General features: G+C 45.3%; 1 protein-coding gene across 10 annotated transcripts in view; it reads left to right on the top strand.

Moving 5' to 3' along the window:
• The first annotated feature begins 7,988 nt into the window (after window positions 1-7,988).
• Lca5l (lebercilin LCA5 like) overlaps window positions 7,989-16,692 on the top strand; it is a 34,246-nt gene continuing 25,542 nt past the window's right edge. For 2 of the 10 annotated variants that reach the window (XM_087576755.1, XM_087576749.1), the window contains exons 1-3: window positions 7,989-8,051; window positions 14,786-14,943; window positions 16,389-16,490. The gene's annotated coding sequence lies outside the window, so the exon portion shown is untranslated. Of the gene's footprint in view, window positions 8,052-13,318; window positions 13,522-14,785; window positions 14,944-16,388; window positions 16,491-16,692 lie in introns of all 10 variants that reach the window. The other 8 variants (XM_087576756.1, XM_087576753.1, XM_087576757.1 and 5 more) reach the window with 6 other exon arrangements.

Here is a 16,692-nt window from a genome sequence, read left to right as displayed (position 1 = left end):
CCAAATGTTGAGTTTCAAAGCAAGGTCAAAGGCCCATGGGATGGTTCAGTGGATAAAGGCACTTACCTCCAAGTCTGAACATCTTCCTGAGTTTCATCCCTAGAACTTCATAGTGGAAGGAAAAAACTAATACACATACAGACTCACACACAGAGACACACAGACACACACATGTGTGCACACATATACACACAACACATACACAGACACACATGCACACTCAAATATAACCTAGAACTTCATAGTGGAAGGAAAAAAACAATACACACATATACACGCAGACAGACACATACACACACTCGTGTGTGTGCACACATATACACACAATAAAAAACTCATACATGCAGACACACGTACACACACATACACATACAAATACACACACACACACTTGAATATGCACAGGTGCACACAGGTGCATGTGCACATATGCACACATTACATACTCATACACGCAGACACATGCACACACATACACACAAATCCACAGAGACATACATGCATGCACACATACACACAACACACACTCAGACACACATGCACACACACATACATACACACATGAATATACACAGACATACATGCATGTACACATATACATACAACACACACTCAGACACACATGCACACACACATGTGTACACACATATACACACAAAAGCACATGCACACTCATATACACAGACACACACATATATATATACACAAATACACACATGCACACACAGATAAACTCATACAAACATATACACAATACATACATACACACTGACACATGCATATACACATATATAAACATACATATACACACACACAAATACACACATGCACATATGGATACACTCATACACATGTGTGTATATGTGCATGTACGCGCATATACACAATACACACAGACACATATATACACACATAAATATAGAGATACACATGCATATACACATATGAATACAAACACAGACACATACACGTGTACATATATACACACACATACACTCAGACACAGATGCACACACATGTATGCACATGTATACAGACAGAATACACAGACATACAAACACATGTGTATACATATACACACAATGCACACACATACTCAGACACACATGCATACCATATACACATGTTTACACACGAATACACGCAAACACAGGCATGCACACACTGATTGAGAAATGAGATCACTAGCATTAGGGGCAAAGGCCTGTCAATTAGGAAATGCCCTGAGCATTTGCCTCCTTCTGGTACCAGACCCTCTCCTCCCTGTTATTCATCACAGAGGAGAGAGGCTGGTGTTCTAGAGCAGGGTGGGACCTCTTTGGTTCCGGCGCCTGCTCTTTTCACCAGTGTCTCAGAGATCCTGAGCCTGGTCCCTGTGCCCAAGTGGTTGTTATGATGGGAAAGAACACTCCCTAGAATACAGCTGAAAGTTAACTAATTCACAAGTCAAAATTTAATTGAGCAGCACAAACCCATAGAAACAAACATAAATAATTTAGAAGGCAGATTGACAACATGACCATTTAGAGAGACATCATCAGTAATTTCTCCCCTAGAACCCGTGACATCCCTAGGCCCAGGACTGAACTTATTCCTGTGGAGGATGTGTCACATCCCATCAGGAGGACCAGGTCACCCCAGACACAGTCTAACCACTATTGCTAGTGAACCCCTCTTGCTGGGCATACCCATACTGTAGCATCCACGGCTCAGCGCTGGATGGACCACTGACGTCTTTTTCCCCTACAGCACCCTCCAACACTATGAAAGCTAGCTGGAAGCAGAGCACACAGTCTCCTGGTCAGCTCAACATTGATTTCCTCTGTACAAAGTGTGTGGTATCTTCAGCAAGAAAGGGAGTCTTACCAGTTACTTCTGGAACGCAAAAAGTGCATTAGCAACAGCCTGCGTTGTCTGGGGAGCCTCTTGAGTCTCTCTAACCAGTAACTCACAGGCAGGTAATCTGTGTCTGGCACTGAGGCTTTATTTATTACTTTTTATATAATGCAGTTTTATTATTTATTTATTTTACATATATAAGTACACTTTACTTCAGACACACCAGAAGAGGGCATCTCATCCCAATACAGACTGTCTTAAGGCACCTTGTGGTTGCTGGGAATTGAACTCAGGACCTCTGGAAGAGCAGTCAGTGTTCTTAACCACTGATCCATCTCTCCAGCCCCTGGAACTGAAGTTTTAATAGCCCAGATCTTCAAGGTGCAGTATGGGTCACTAATGTGGAGAACTTCTGTTCAAACTCCTTTAAAGATTATACTTTCAATCAGCTTATTAATGAATGGGGTTTCAGAAGGCTATTTCGTACATCCTTGGTTTAGATAAATAATTCCCTACCCTCCTCTCCACCCTCCTGTCCCCACCCCCCCCTTATTTAGTTGCCAGTGGTTACCCCATTCTCTATCAGTATATAGTAACTTTGTATTATAGTGTGTACTGGCTAAATCAGAGACACATTACTGTTAAACGTGTGGAAAATGAACAACTGGGAGACTGGAACATGGCCGGAACATTTATATCGGCCATCTTGCCAAGACTTGGGGAACACGAGAGAAGAGGAAAGAGAGAGAACATCGGGGAGGATGGCTGTGAAAGGCTGTCTCTGGACTTGACATGACCGTTACTGCTGTGGCTCCCCACATAAAACTTGCACAGGACCAAGCCAGTTACAAGGTCTAGCCTGCAGGGCAGACGGGCTCCTGAGGCCCATCCTTAGCTGACGAGGGTTGGGCGGTGGTAAGGGGAAAGACACTTTTCTTTACATGGGATTCCCCATGTCCCAGTGGGTGACCCACACCCACTGCCTCAATTCAGAGGAGTGGAAAACCAGTCATAAAGTGGGAGAGATATGTGACGGGAAGTCTGGGAGGGGAGGGGGATATAATCAAGATACTTTAAATCCATGAAGGTTATAAACCAATTCTACATTCATTCTTTCCTCTGTTTTCAAAATATCTACACTGTGTATGGACTGTTTCTTTCCCTACCCACAAAAAAATACCTTTCCCACCATAAAGTCTGCTACATGAACCTTCTAGTTTTCCTCTCTCCGAGGACTATGTAAGACAGTAATAGGCTCATTTTCTGACTGCCAGGTGCACGACAAATCTAAACTGTGACTGCGTTCTTGTGTTCTGTGGAGAAGACGCAGGATGGAGCACACGTTCACTGATGGCGTTCCCTCCCGCTGTGATCTGTGTGCCCTACAGGAAAGCGAGAAAACACCTGCTGGCTAAAGGAACGGCTGCCAGGTTTTTGGAGTTCGTCATCAACCAGCTTCACTCTGGGCACTTTGCACAAACTGTGCTTTGCTCTGGACAGCCCTAACTTAGTTTCCACTCAGAGTGGGGATATTGATCCGGTTCTCTTTACATGATACAAATGAAAGTCTACAATGCTTCCCTCAAGTTCCCAGTGCTTCCTTTTGCACTGTGATTTTTTTTTTTAAGTATATTCTTGTTTTGGTTTGGGTTTTTTTTTTTTCTTTTGTTCAGAGCTGGGGACCGAACTCAGGGCCTTGTGCTTGCTAGGCAAGCGCTCTATCACTGAGCTAAATCCCCACCCCCTGGTTTGGGTTTTTGTTGTTGTTGTTGTTGCTGTTGTTGTTGTTGTTGTTTTGGTGCTGGTGCTGCTGGTAGTGGTTTGGTTTGGTTTGGTTTGGTTTGGTTTTGGTTTTTTGAGACAGGTTCTCTCTACATAGCCCTGGCTCTTCTGGAATTCTCTATAAAGACCAGGCTGGCCTGGAATTCACAGAGATACCCCTGCCTCTGCCTTCCAAGCACTGGGATTAAAGGTGTGCACTCCCACGACAGGCCCAGGTTTTTGTTTTTGTTTTTGTTTTTAATAACCATTAAAATGTATAATCAGGACTCTGAAAAGTCAGGCTGAATTTATGAAACGTCCTATTGAAATTGCTGAGCTTGGAGATGACACACAGAATGGTCAGATAACCCAAATAAGTTTTAAGTTCAGTATGTTTCTGAATGAATCATTTTCCACCTCCAAAAGCAGCTGTGTGGCCAGGTAAACACTCAGGGGTGAACCACTCAGCACCTGTGCTGGATGAGAATAGCCCCCAGAGGCTTGAGTATCTGAGAATTTGACCCCCAGCTGGTGAAACTATTTGGAAAGATGAAGAGGTGTGAGGTGGCCTAGCTCTCTCTCCCTCAATCAACTCCCTCTCGCCTCCCCACCACCCCCTGCTTCCTATTTCTGCCTCAGGATGTAAGCTACCATGCTCCCTGCCATACAGTCATCACCTAACCCTCCGAGACTGTAAGCCCCTAATAAACTCTCTCTGCTATAACCTGCCGAGATCACAGTGCTTTGTCATGTGTTATGGGGTTCCTGGCCCCAGAGAATAGGCTATAGACTTACTCCAATTATAATTAAAAGATTTATGGATTAGTGTGAGCAGGGCAGCAGTCTCCGAGCCAAACTTGAACTGAGGGAAGAATTTTTAATGGTAAAAATCACAAGAAGACGTTGTCCACACAAGCAAGCCAAGGGCTGCTCTGCTCTGCCAAGACTAGGTAGTCAAGGCAACCTCAAACTAGTCCTTGAACGTCTGCATAAGCAGGTTACAGGAGCCAAAGAGCAGTTAGTCATAACATAGCAAGTATGGACATTTCTGGGTTGGGAGGGTCACTGAGTCAGAGTTACTGGGAACTTATCTTCCAGGGAAGAAGCGGTGGCTGAATACCAAGATGGACGCCCAGAATAAAATGGAGTTTGTGAGTCCAACATTTTGTTGGTGGGAAAAGAAGATCAAGAATTCAGGTTCCTGGAGGGTGGTAAATATCTCAAGATACGTCATATACAAATAGAAAATTGTCAGAGATTACATAAAATATTCTGGTTTTGTTGTTAGGTGTTCGCGTTTGTTTGTTTTGAGACAGGGTTTCCTTGTGTAGCCCTGGCTATCCTAGAACTAGCTTTGTAGACCAGGCTGGCTTTGAACTCAGAGATCTGCCTGCCTCTGCCTCCAGTGCTAGGGTTAAAGGTACATATCACGATGCCCAGCAAAAGATAAAAATATTCTTTAAGAAAACAAAAGTAACTGTGCGTCGAGGAGCCAGTTCAAGGCTACCCTGGTCTATGGAGCCGGGCCAGCCAGAGCTACATAGTAAGAGCCTGTCTCCAAACAAGTAGGCGCTGGAGAGATGGCTAAGTGGTCGAGAGTACTTGCTGCTCTCACAGGAGACCTCTACTCGAATCCCAGGTCCTTTTCACAGCTGAGAACGGTCTTTAACTCCAGTTTCAGCCTTCTTCTGGCCTTCTCAGTCACTGCATACATGCGCCTGGTACACACATACACAACACAAGGAGTAAAACACCTATTGTTGGCATTTTTGTCTAGGCTCTGCCCCACAGTTACCTGGCAACAGCCAGGTATGGCTGACACTATAAAAGGGGCTTCTTGCCCCCCTCCTCTCTTTCTTGCCTTCTTGCTCTCCGTCTGTCCTCTGGCCCTTTACCCCCCTCTCTCCGAATTCCCCTCCCCCGTCTCTCCCTCCAAGTGCTCATGGCCGACCTCTATTCCTCTACTCACCCTTTCTCTGCCTTTCTCTGTCTCTACTACCCTCTCAACTCCCTTCCCCATGCCCTGAATAAACTCTATTCTATACTACACCATCATTGTGTGGCTGGTCCCTCAGGGGGAAGGGATGCCTCAGCATGGGCCCACAGAGGTATCCTTTCCCCCATACCTGACTGCACATCCACCAAACATATTCTTTCTCTCCTTTATTTTTATAAAACACAACACCTATACACATAAAATAAATCTTCAAAAAATAAACATTTTAATTAAAAATGTAAAGAACATAAAGTTCATACTCAGCTACATAACAATTGTGGGGCCAAACTGGACTACAAGAGATCCTGTCTCAAAAAACACAGTGCTTAAGAGAATTAATAGAAATCTGCCTATTAATTTATCTTTTACCTTTAATCCCAGTACTCAGGAGACAGAGACAGGCTGATTTCTATGAGTTCAAGGCTAGCCTGGTTAGTCACTGACTGTAAAAGATATAAAAAAGTGATGGGCAACCTGAAGGAACTATTTACAGCACAAATCACAGACCAAGTTTTGATACTTCAAAAGTTCGTCCAAATCAAACTTTACAAAGACTCATACCAAGTTTAAAAGTGAGCTAAAAGGCCAGGCTTGTAAGACTCTCAGAGAGAATCTTCCCTCAGGAGGGAGATCCTCGAGCCCAATGACCAGTCCGAGTCCACAGGCTGCAATCTGCAAGAGGATTTTTATTGATCAGGATACACAGGTATCTGTGGGCGTCCCAGTCAATTCGGAAGACTGGCGTGCCTAGCAGAACCAGGGACGGGTTTTTATAGGGCATTGGGGAGCAGAAGCAGGCTTACAGAAGCAGATGTATGGTTACAGGGATGTGATTGGTGGAGTAAATGAGGCATACGTGTATGTTACCTATTTTGGCTATAATCATAACAGTGAGTTAGCAAAAAGTACATGGTGGTTAGGGCTTCCGGGGAGTCAGGGGCTGTTTCTTTTTCCTGCCAGGTGGCCCATGGAGCAATGTCCATAATTTAGTCTGGTTTCTGTATTTTGTTTTCTTTTATGGTCTGTTTCATCTAAATGATGGGTCAGCTTGTCCCACAAAGCTTGGACACATCTGAACTTTCCCAGGCTTATTTTAGTTCTGAGTCTGTGTATCTAAAAACTTACTTTTTACTTCTATAGTTGAGGGCCTTGGGTTTGTACAATTCCCTTTCTGGGAGGGGGTCTTTCAGGCTCACCCTGGTAGACCAAGTCACTTGAGAGGCTGCGTTAAGAGGATCACTTAACCCATGAAGCTGAAAGCCATGGCGTCTGGACCTCGGGGTAAACATCAAAATCCTTAGGCACTGGGGTCCACCTCTAGTGCTGCCAAAATAAAAGGTAAGTGAGGGAGAGAAATTACATAATAAAGCTAACAGGCACTGACCTGAAAGCCCAAAGAAGAAAGCCACACCCATGTAAAAGATCCTAAGATCTGATTCGCTAAATAGATTACAACATTGTGGCCAGAAGGAATGTAACCAGTTTGGAGTCAAATTACCTTGGGCTATCTCTAGTTTCCTTAGTGGACTGGCCACTGTACAGGCCCGTGGTTGATATAACATATCTGGCCATCTGGTAACTCCTTTTAGAAAGCACCAACAAATCCTCGCTTCCACCAGCCTGAAGCACCTGGGGCCTATAGATTTTCCTGGTTTGCTGTAACCTGCTTGGTATCTGACGGCCCCGCCTACATATTTTACAAGTGACTTGATTTGTGACTTATTTTGTTTTCTATTAAAACTTTATGAAACGTTTACCATGTTGGAACATGATATTAGAGGTAAGGTAACTCTGCGCTCCAGGTCATTCATATTTAGCTCCAGAATAAACTCTTCGTCCCTGGGTTGGTTTTTTTTTGTTGTTGTTGTTTTGTTTTGTTTTGTTTTTTGGCTTTGTTTTGTTTGCTTGCTTTTTGCATGACACCAATAAAGCTATTACAGCTGCCTACCCTTCTTAGAAACAAGGAATTTACAATTAAAAGTGCCAGTTTTAACACTCGAACTCAAAAATATCAGCTATAATTCTACCACCTGAGTGAGTGACTCTGCCTGTTGTCGGTTTGGAAATACCGTACACCAGTTTTTGTGCTCACATTTAGTTTTAGCAAGAAACCCCACCATGTATAAAACCAAGTTAACAGGGACACTCTGTTCTCAGTCCTCTCCCTTCCTGGCACTGCGGTAAGGAGCAGGGTCAGCTGTAAATTCCTTGGTCGCCTGGGCTCCAGCTTCTCTGCCAACAAGACCTCCCGGACCCGACCTTGTCCCAAGCACGCATGCGCGCACCTGGTGCCCCGCCCCCTAGCCCCGGCCGGCCCGCCATCTTTCCCACAGTGCCAAGTACGCATGCGTATACACAAGCTAGAGGTCCCAGGAGGCCCTGCGTGGTTTCCATGGCGACGCCCGCGCTTCCTTAGGTCCCGGGTGGAGGCAGCTGCTGTAGGAGCGTGGAGCAGGTAACGGCCTTGGCGCCGCCGCCGCCCCCCCACAGCCCTGGTCCGGTCAGCCGGTGCTGGCCTCCCAGGAGCCCGGCGACGCGGGTCTCTCGGTTCACTCAGGCCTCCGACCTCGCCTTGCTTTGGCGGAGCTGGTAACGTAGCCCCGGTGCCTCCCAGCCCGGGAGCAGCGCACACCCACCCGGGAGCATGCGCCGTCGGTGGGGGTCGCTGGTCAGTGTTCCCCTCCACCTCCAAAGTGCAGAGAGCGGGAATGGGGGCCCAAGCCTCGGTGCTTCGGAACCCCGAATCTCTGTGGTGCATTCACCACCTCGCAGGTGTGCTTTTCCTTCCACCCCTGGCACCTCACCGTGCCGCCCCATGGAGCGTTTTGCATCCGTCTGAACCGCCTTACTAGTTTTCTCGCCCACAGCTCAGCCTTGGGGCTCTTGATCAACCAAGCTTACCCTGAGTGCTTTACGATTTTGTTGTTTCCCTGACAACAGTTAATTCGTTTCGGGCCAGCCTTTTTTCCGAGCGTGACTCCGAACCTGTTTTCTGTCTGCACAAACCACATAGATGGAGCCATCCCGTTCCAAAGACTCAACGCCCAAATAAATGCCGCTGAGCCCAAAAATGTGTGTATCCAGCTCACGGCCCTTCTCCGAACGCCAAACTGTGGCTCAGCAGCCTGACCCTGTCTGCCAGGTGTCTAAGGCGTTTCCATGCCAGCTTGTCCGAGAAGGTGCCTGATAACCACGCAGCCAGGCTCCTCTAAAATGCATATATAATCCACCCGGTTGCTGAAAACTCCATTTTTCTTTCACCCCACCCCACCCCCAGAAACTTTGTATCTAGTTTGACTTTATCAGCACACCCTTTCAAAATACATTCGGAGTAGATTTCGAAATACATTTCTCCCAAACTGCACGGTCACCACGTAATTACCCGGATTATTTCAGAAATGCCTTGGGTTTCCCTGATAATCCCCTTTCTCTACTTGAGCATGGTCGTTTTATACTAATAACGTTCTACAGGACTGGGAAGTCCGTGTTTATTTATACTTAAAAACTCCAGTTTTTAAGGCAAGACTACATACATAAGCCTGTGTGTAGAGTTGACAAATTAAACCTCGATCGAGTCCCTGGATTCACAGTATGGTGAGTACGGTGAAACAGACCGTGCAGAAGAACAAAAGCAGAGTTGTCTTCCAACCCTACCCTCTGATTCCATCCTCATCCCTTCTCTCCCAGGATCCTTAATAGCAGAGGCCCTCAAAGTACGGTGTGTTTCCCACTGTCTCCCTAGACCTTGACGCCAAGCGCTCATCTGTCCCAACAGCTTTACCCACAAACCATAAACACTCAGCAAAGTGATGTCACTTTTACTGTTACGGAGATACACCCAGCTCACCGTGCATGAGCAGGTACCTCGAAGCATACTGAACAGGAACCTCTTCCACTGTAATTCAGGACTCCCCTAACTGTCACACAGCACCCAGTAAACCACCCAGCCCTAGTGATGAGTCCTGAGTGTTTTTTTCTTCCTGCCGCCACCCACCTTGGTTCAAGCTGCCACTTCCTGTCATCTTACAAAAACCAAAGGTTTATTTAAAGGTTTGAGTCAATGGTCAGTTGACCCTGTTGCTTGAACCTGTGATAAGAACCCAGTCGCTACTAAAGGCAAGTTCCAGGGATCTAAATTCTTCATGGTATAACAATTTGTATCTTATCCCTTTAAGACAGAACTGTGATTAGTTTCTTGCCAGCATAGGACTTTGCCCCAGAACATGCCAATTTATTTACCTTTGTGTCCATCCTGGTTCCCTAACACATCACAGAGTGAGTTCCTGTCACATGACAGGTTGGAATAGTGAGTGGAAGGAACATCCAGTACAGACAAATTAGTGTGAACTTCCAGGTGTCCTAGTGCGACATCATTGAAACAGAATGAAATTGTCAGTAAGAAACACTAGGGGAAAGTCGGGGAGCTAGAGATACTCACCTATGATGACCTGTCAACTTCCTCTGAGCTGCAGTCCACTGCATTTCCGACCACTTAGTAGGAGCAGACAGGAAGCAGACAGGCACGGCCTCCCATCCAAAGGCAGGACTTTGCCATATCCAGGGACTAGAAACTAAGTAAATGTATGAAAATGATAAATGATCAAAACCCACAAAAGCTAGTGTGTAACCATCCAAAGGTTGGGCTGACACTTTCACATTACAACTCTTGAAGGTGTCTGTCTGTCTGTCTGTCTGTCTGTCTGTCTGACCGACTGACTCAGAAGAGAGAAATGTGTGTTTCGCTGGTGGATGTCTTTTTCTTTCTTAAGATAGAATCTCAATATATAATTCTGACTGACCTGAAACTTAATGTGTAGACAAGGACTGTGTAGACAAGGCTGGCCTCAAACTTGGACACACACACACACACACACACACACACACACACACACACTTCTAGAGAGCTGGGATTAAAGGTGTGCTTCACTGTGTCTAGATCACTTGTAGATTTTTAGAGTAGGGCCCCAGAACTCATTGAGGAATCATCTAATTTCTCATTTAGGCAGCTGAGGCCAAATGCTGACTACACTGACAAGGTAGAGTATAAATCCAGACAGCTTGCCAGTCTCACTTTTCTTGTGCCTCTCCATCAGTGTTGATTCTTTTCGTCTCTAAACAGTGTTCTACTGTGTAGCCTGGCTGTCCTAGAACTCACTGTAGACCGTGCTAGCCTTGAATTCAGACATCTGTCTGCCTTTGCCTCGAGAGCACTGGGATTGCAGGTGTGGACTGCCCAGCCATCAGTGCTACATAATTTCCCTTTGTCAGGATTTAGAGGGGTCAAATTTCTGGGTCAGAAATTAGGTAAGTATCAGAATGCATTGTTTCGAACCGCTTTCTGTCAACCCCACACCGTCCAGTGCACATGAGCCAAGGGAAGAATGTGTCTGACTGCACTGGTTCCAGCAGGTGCTGTGCCTTCTCTCTGCCTTAGTTAGGAAAGGGCTCCAAGAGCGCTCTATAAACCTCCCTGTTTGTAACTTGGTATTCTTGTTTGTTATACAGAAGTTTTCATTTAAATACATCAGTTTTGTTCACTGTGCCTCGCCAAATCTTGTGTTTTCACCTAAGATACTTTTCTCAACACATGCATCTCAAGCCATCTGACAGCGTTTTAGAGTAAGGAATGCAGTAAGGATCCACTTTGGACTTACAGATGACCTCTGCCCCATGTGGGGTCTTCTTGTCCCTGTGTCCACCTTTATTCTGTCCCAGGCTTCTGTCTGTGTGGACCTGTGTGCACCTCTATTTCATCAAGCTTGCAGCTCTGCCTCGCCCCTGTCTGGTGGGCGTGTCTGTGGGCGTGGTTCTTGTCACCTGTTGTTTTTCAGTTTCCATCTTCTTCTATGCTTACTGCATGCACTTCGGTATCATTTTGTCCAATTTCCAAAAGTTAGCCTTGATGCTTTGCCTAGGTTATGTTAATCACATTAGGGACAGCTACATCTTTAGAATCTTTGTCATTATGATATAAGAACAAAATGATTATATAAATCTTTTAGTGATTTAAAACTCTCTTCATAGTAATCTTAGTTTACATGTAGAAAGGGTTTTATATCCACTTCATACCCTACACTTTTATTCATTCTCTTTGGGGAGTCTGTGTGCAGGCATGTTCAGGTACATGTGGATGTGGCCGTGTGTGCAGGCCAGATTATTTTTAAAGAACTGCTGGGTTTTTTTTTTCAGTTGTATGTGCATTATTATGTACGTGTGAATGCAGGTACTCATGGAAGCTGAAAGAGGGCATCCGATCCCCTGGAACTGGAGTACAGGAAGTGATGCACCTAGGACTCCAGTCCTCTGTAAGAATAGCAGTTGCTCTTAGCGTGAACATCTCTCCAGCCCCATCTCCACCTTAATTTCAGGAGAGGACCTTCCACTGAACAGCTAGACTCATCAACTCACCCAGACTGTCTAGCCACCACGGATCCTCCTGCCTCTGCCCTCCCGGAACTCGAGTTTCAGGCGTGAGCCGCAGGGCCAGCCATTTGAACGAGTGCCAGTGATCAGAGCTCAGGTTCTCATACACCTGTGACACATGTGACAACAGCTAAGCCACTGCCACAGCCCCATCTTTTTAGTGTCTTATGAAGTTTTCTAAGGATGCATTTGTATTCTCTGCAGTTAATAAGTAAGCTGCCTCTCATTAGTACCTTTGGTTTCCTTCTCGTGTGATGTTCTGGTTGTGAGCCTTGCCTTTAATGGTGGAACTTTCTCTCTAACCCATTTTTTCATGTCTGATTTCCTTGGCCAGTGCCAACAGTATTAGTTCCTAATAGACGGTTTCCTTATCCTTATCCTTTTAGCAGCTTGATATTTCAGCGTTAGCATGATACTTGTTCACTTTCCATGCTGAGGAGGAGTTCACTGAGAACATTCTCCACTGGGTTTAGCAGTAGTGAAAAGAATATGACAGTAATGGGCATGCATACAGAATAAGGGGCACAGAAAACTTCTCTGAGAAGAAACTTCTTGGGATCATGTTTATTGAGCACTCGGAATCCCTGTGAGTTTTTCAGAACTCTAGAGGTACATTAGACAAAGGTGTCATCATGTCAGCCACAGCGAGACATACACTCACATACAAGCTGAATGAGTAAGGTCTGAGCACTCAGCATGACAGGCGGTGCTCAGGAGGAGAGCGGTAAGGTGGGAATCTGGTCAGGAGTGGGTAAGGAGAGGAGAGGTGTGCTCATACGACGTTTCCCACTGACAGATGTGGGAGCTGAGCCACAGCAGGCTGGGCCAGGGATGCAGACCACTAGCCCCTTCCCTGGGTAGAATCCAGAGCAGTGCTCCTGCCGAGCTCACCTGCTAGGGCGTCTGACACAGGAGTCTGCAGAAAAGGCATGCAGTCCTACAGGCAGGACGGGAATCCACTCAACTCGCTGCAGGATAATCTGGGGAAGAAACACAGTCATTACCATTTAAACCATATATATGAATTAGTTATACTTCAGTGTGCAATATTTAAATTAGGAATTCCCTCACAGGGTCCTGGGTGGATCACAAGCACTGGGGAACAGAGGAGGGGTTATGACTGTAATATCAACAGTCAGAAATATTTTATGCTGTGAGACCAACTGAGGACCATGTGTAATAGTCAATATCACTGCTTAGATCTAAGATCAGGAGCCTACCCATCAGGCCCTTCCTTTTAACACTTTGTAATTTATAGTAACACATAATGCAACCACTTTATTTCTTGTGGAACACCAGAAAAAGAAAGGAAGGAAGAAAGAAGGAAGGAAGGAAAGAAAGAAAGAAAGAAAGAAAGAAAGAAAGAAAGAAAGAAAAGGCAGCTAAAACACAGGCGCTTGTACAACTCCTTCAAATCTTACTTAAGCACAGCTGTCTGACGGTCACAGCCAAGCTCTTCCACTCAATGCAGTGTTTCTAACAAGCAGCTTAAGAGAAGAGAGGTTTGTTCTGGCTCGCAGTTTGAGGGTACAGCCCTTACTGGGGAAGCTGTGGTAGCAGGGAGGGACATGAGGCTTCTTCTGTCATGCCACATACAACCAGGAAGCAGAGAGAACTGAACCGTGGTCTGTTAGCTCTCTCCTTATCCACCCCAAACCCTAACTTAGTTCTCTCCTTCTTATCCACCCCAAACCCTAACTTAGCTCTCTCCTTCTTATCCATCCCAAACCCTAACTTAGCTCTCTCCTTCTTATCCACCCCAAACCCTAACTTAGCTCTCTCCTTCTTATCCACCCCAAACTCTATCCTGTAAGATGGTGCTGCTGACAGCGAGGCTGGGTCTTCCCACCTCAGTGAACCTAATCTAGAGGCTCCCTTCCCAGTCACACCCAGCACCTTGTCACCTGTAATCACAGCACTCAGGAGGCACAGGCAGAGGCAGACAGATCTATGAGTTTATGAGCCTGGCCCACTGAAGGAGTTCTAGAACAGCCAGGGCTACAGAGAAACCCTGTCTCAAAGCAAAACAAACAAACAAAACCAGTCAAGTTGTCAATTAAGAATAATTGCAGTTGGAGACTGGACGTTAGGAACACTGGCTCCTCTAGAAGAGGACCCAGGTTCAATTCCCAGCACTTACAGGGTAGTTCACAACCATCTGTAACTCCAGTTCCAGAGGATCCCACATCCTCCAAAGGCATCATGCTCACACATGATGTAGGCAAAACATTCATACACATGACAGATTTTTAAGATAAGAGTAACTGCAACTGCCAATAGCTGACTACTCTTTGGAAGAAAAAGGGGGCCTTGGTATGTGTTGTATACAGTAATTTATATTACACACAAGCACAGTATTTTAGTTATTTCTCTGTTGCTATGAAAAGACACCATGACCAAGGCAACTTATAAAAGGAAGCATTTAATTTTGGGTCTTAACAGTTCCAGAGAGTTAGAACCCATGACCACCATGGTGGGGAACATGGCAGCAGGCAGACAGGCATGGCATTAAAGCAGTAGCTGAGACCTTACATCTGATCCACAAGTATAAGGCAGAGAAAGCTAATCTCAAAGCCCACCCTCAGTGACACCCCTCCAGTAAGGCCACACCTCCTAATCCTTCCTAAACAGTTTCACCAACCAAGTATTTGAATATATGAACCTGAGTATAAACATTCTCATTCAAACCACTGCAGATAGAGAATAAATACTGTTCTTATACAAGTGTCTCTGAGAGATTAACATTTGTCTTTTATAATACTTTAGGGTTTTTTGAAATATAGTCTTTGTGTAAAAAGAGACTAGAACATGTCAAAAAGTCTTACCTTGGAAACTTCATGAGTCCCACAGTGAAGAGTGATCCGCATGCAACATACAGTTCATCTCCAGACACCTTAGGAAATGAATTTGAGAAAAAGCAACAGGTATGCAATAACTCATCTTTAAATACATCAATATATGCTTTTTTTAAAAATCTGCCTTATTTCAAAATCAAGATTGAAAACAGGGTGTAGAATCTTGATAGATAATTCAAGTGTACACCTTGATCTAGACAATTCTTATGCCTTCCACTATAATAATAACCAAAAGAAAGGTTTGCTGTTGTTATGGGCAGCCATCCCTTAGGTCTGGTGCAATTCATGAATGACATCAACCAGACCAGATTCTCCACTGTAACAGCTGGCTGCATTCCGGACCGTGTCCCTGAGTCACGACAGCAGAGAAACAGCTGTACACCTTGCACTACAGACAAAGCTGCTGCGCTTCAAGTGAATAAAAGACACCATGGTGCTGTAAGCACCAATGCTTCCAAGTGTAAACACTGCCAAAATGAACCTGAACTAGACACCACCTCAGGCATGACCGACCAGAGGCTGGTGCAGGCCAGCACCGACTGACTCTATCTCAACGTCAACGATAATTTGCTTTTATAACCTGGCACCTAACAAGCACTAAAGGAAATCTCGGATGTGCGAAGTAATGAAGAACACTGAGCCAGGCCATTACATGCCACACAATGAGACATTCACATGCAGAAACAGCCTAAGTATTTGTTGAGAACTGTGAAATGCTGCCTACTCATGTTAATCCACAGATACTCTAGAACAGCTTAATCAGAACACATTCCTCCTAATATTAGCCATCAATCAACTCGTAACAGATCAAGGAAGAAATTTGAACTGCAAAATTGGAAACTGCAGAGAGCACTTGATGCTGTGCAGGGAGGGAGCCTTGGCAATATCACCACTGCCTGCGCTTGACATGCCAGTGTCCAAGCCTGCTCTTCCTGAGTTACATTGCCCATGGGAGGTCTCAACCCTGTCTTACAACCCAAGTGAACCCAAACAGCCACATTCAGCAACAGAGGGAGAAAGTCTAGTGTAGCTCTGGGTCCTAAGCACTTCAGAATACTGGTGGGTATAATTTATGCTAAGTACAGGAAGTACTCTCCAACCAACAACAGAATTATGGTCACATAAACTTATCATCAAAATTATGTTTTGCTGCTGGGTACAGTGGTGCATGCCTTTAATCCCAGTACTCAGGAGGCAGAGGTAGGAAGTTCTTGAACTCTGTGAGTTCAAGGGCAGCCTGGTCTACAAACTGAGTTCAGGACAGCCAGGGCACTGTTACACAGAGAAACCCTGTCTCCATAAATGGAAGAGAACATTACACTGTTAGCATGTAATGGGTTAATTTGAAACACCCCTGATCTCCCTGGGCAGACCTCATCATCCAGTTCAGACTGAGCTCAAAAAATAGAACTAAGTCTGTGGGGAGAGAGAAACGGTGCTGCTCTCCTTGTAGCGTCTTGTAGTGTCCAATGGGACGCCCACTGCCACAGCCTAAGTAAGAAGGGCTTTTCCAGGTGGAGTCTACAGACCTGCAGTGTGACCCATGCATGACCCTCATTCCTGACACCATCTCTGTCTGCTGAGGAGGGACTGAACCTTAGCCTCATGCCACCCAGGTAAGTGTGGTAGCACTTAGCTGTGCTATCCACTCCCTCGCTCTCCCCACTCTCCCTGCTCTCCCTCCACCGAGTTTCCACTTTTCACTAGCAGTCTCCTTAGTTCCACATCCACAATCCAACAAAGAACATCTGATATATATATATATATATATATATATATATATATATATATATATATAAAGATATCTGATATAAAATC

Source organism: Rattus norvegicus, chromosome 11, assembly GCF_021556685.1.
Source record: "Rattus norvegicus strain SHRSP/BbbUtx chromosome 11, alternate assembly SHRSP_T2T, whole genome shotgun sequence".
NCBI classification, from domain to species: domain Eukaryota; kingdom Metazoa; phylum Chordata; class Mammalia; order Rodentia; family Muridae; genus Rattus; species Rattus norvegicus.
This window is presented reverse-complemented; position numbering and strand designations above follow the sequence as displayed.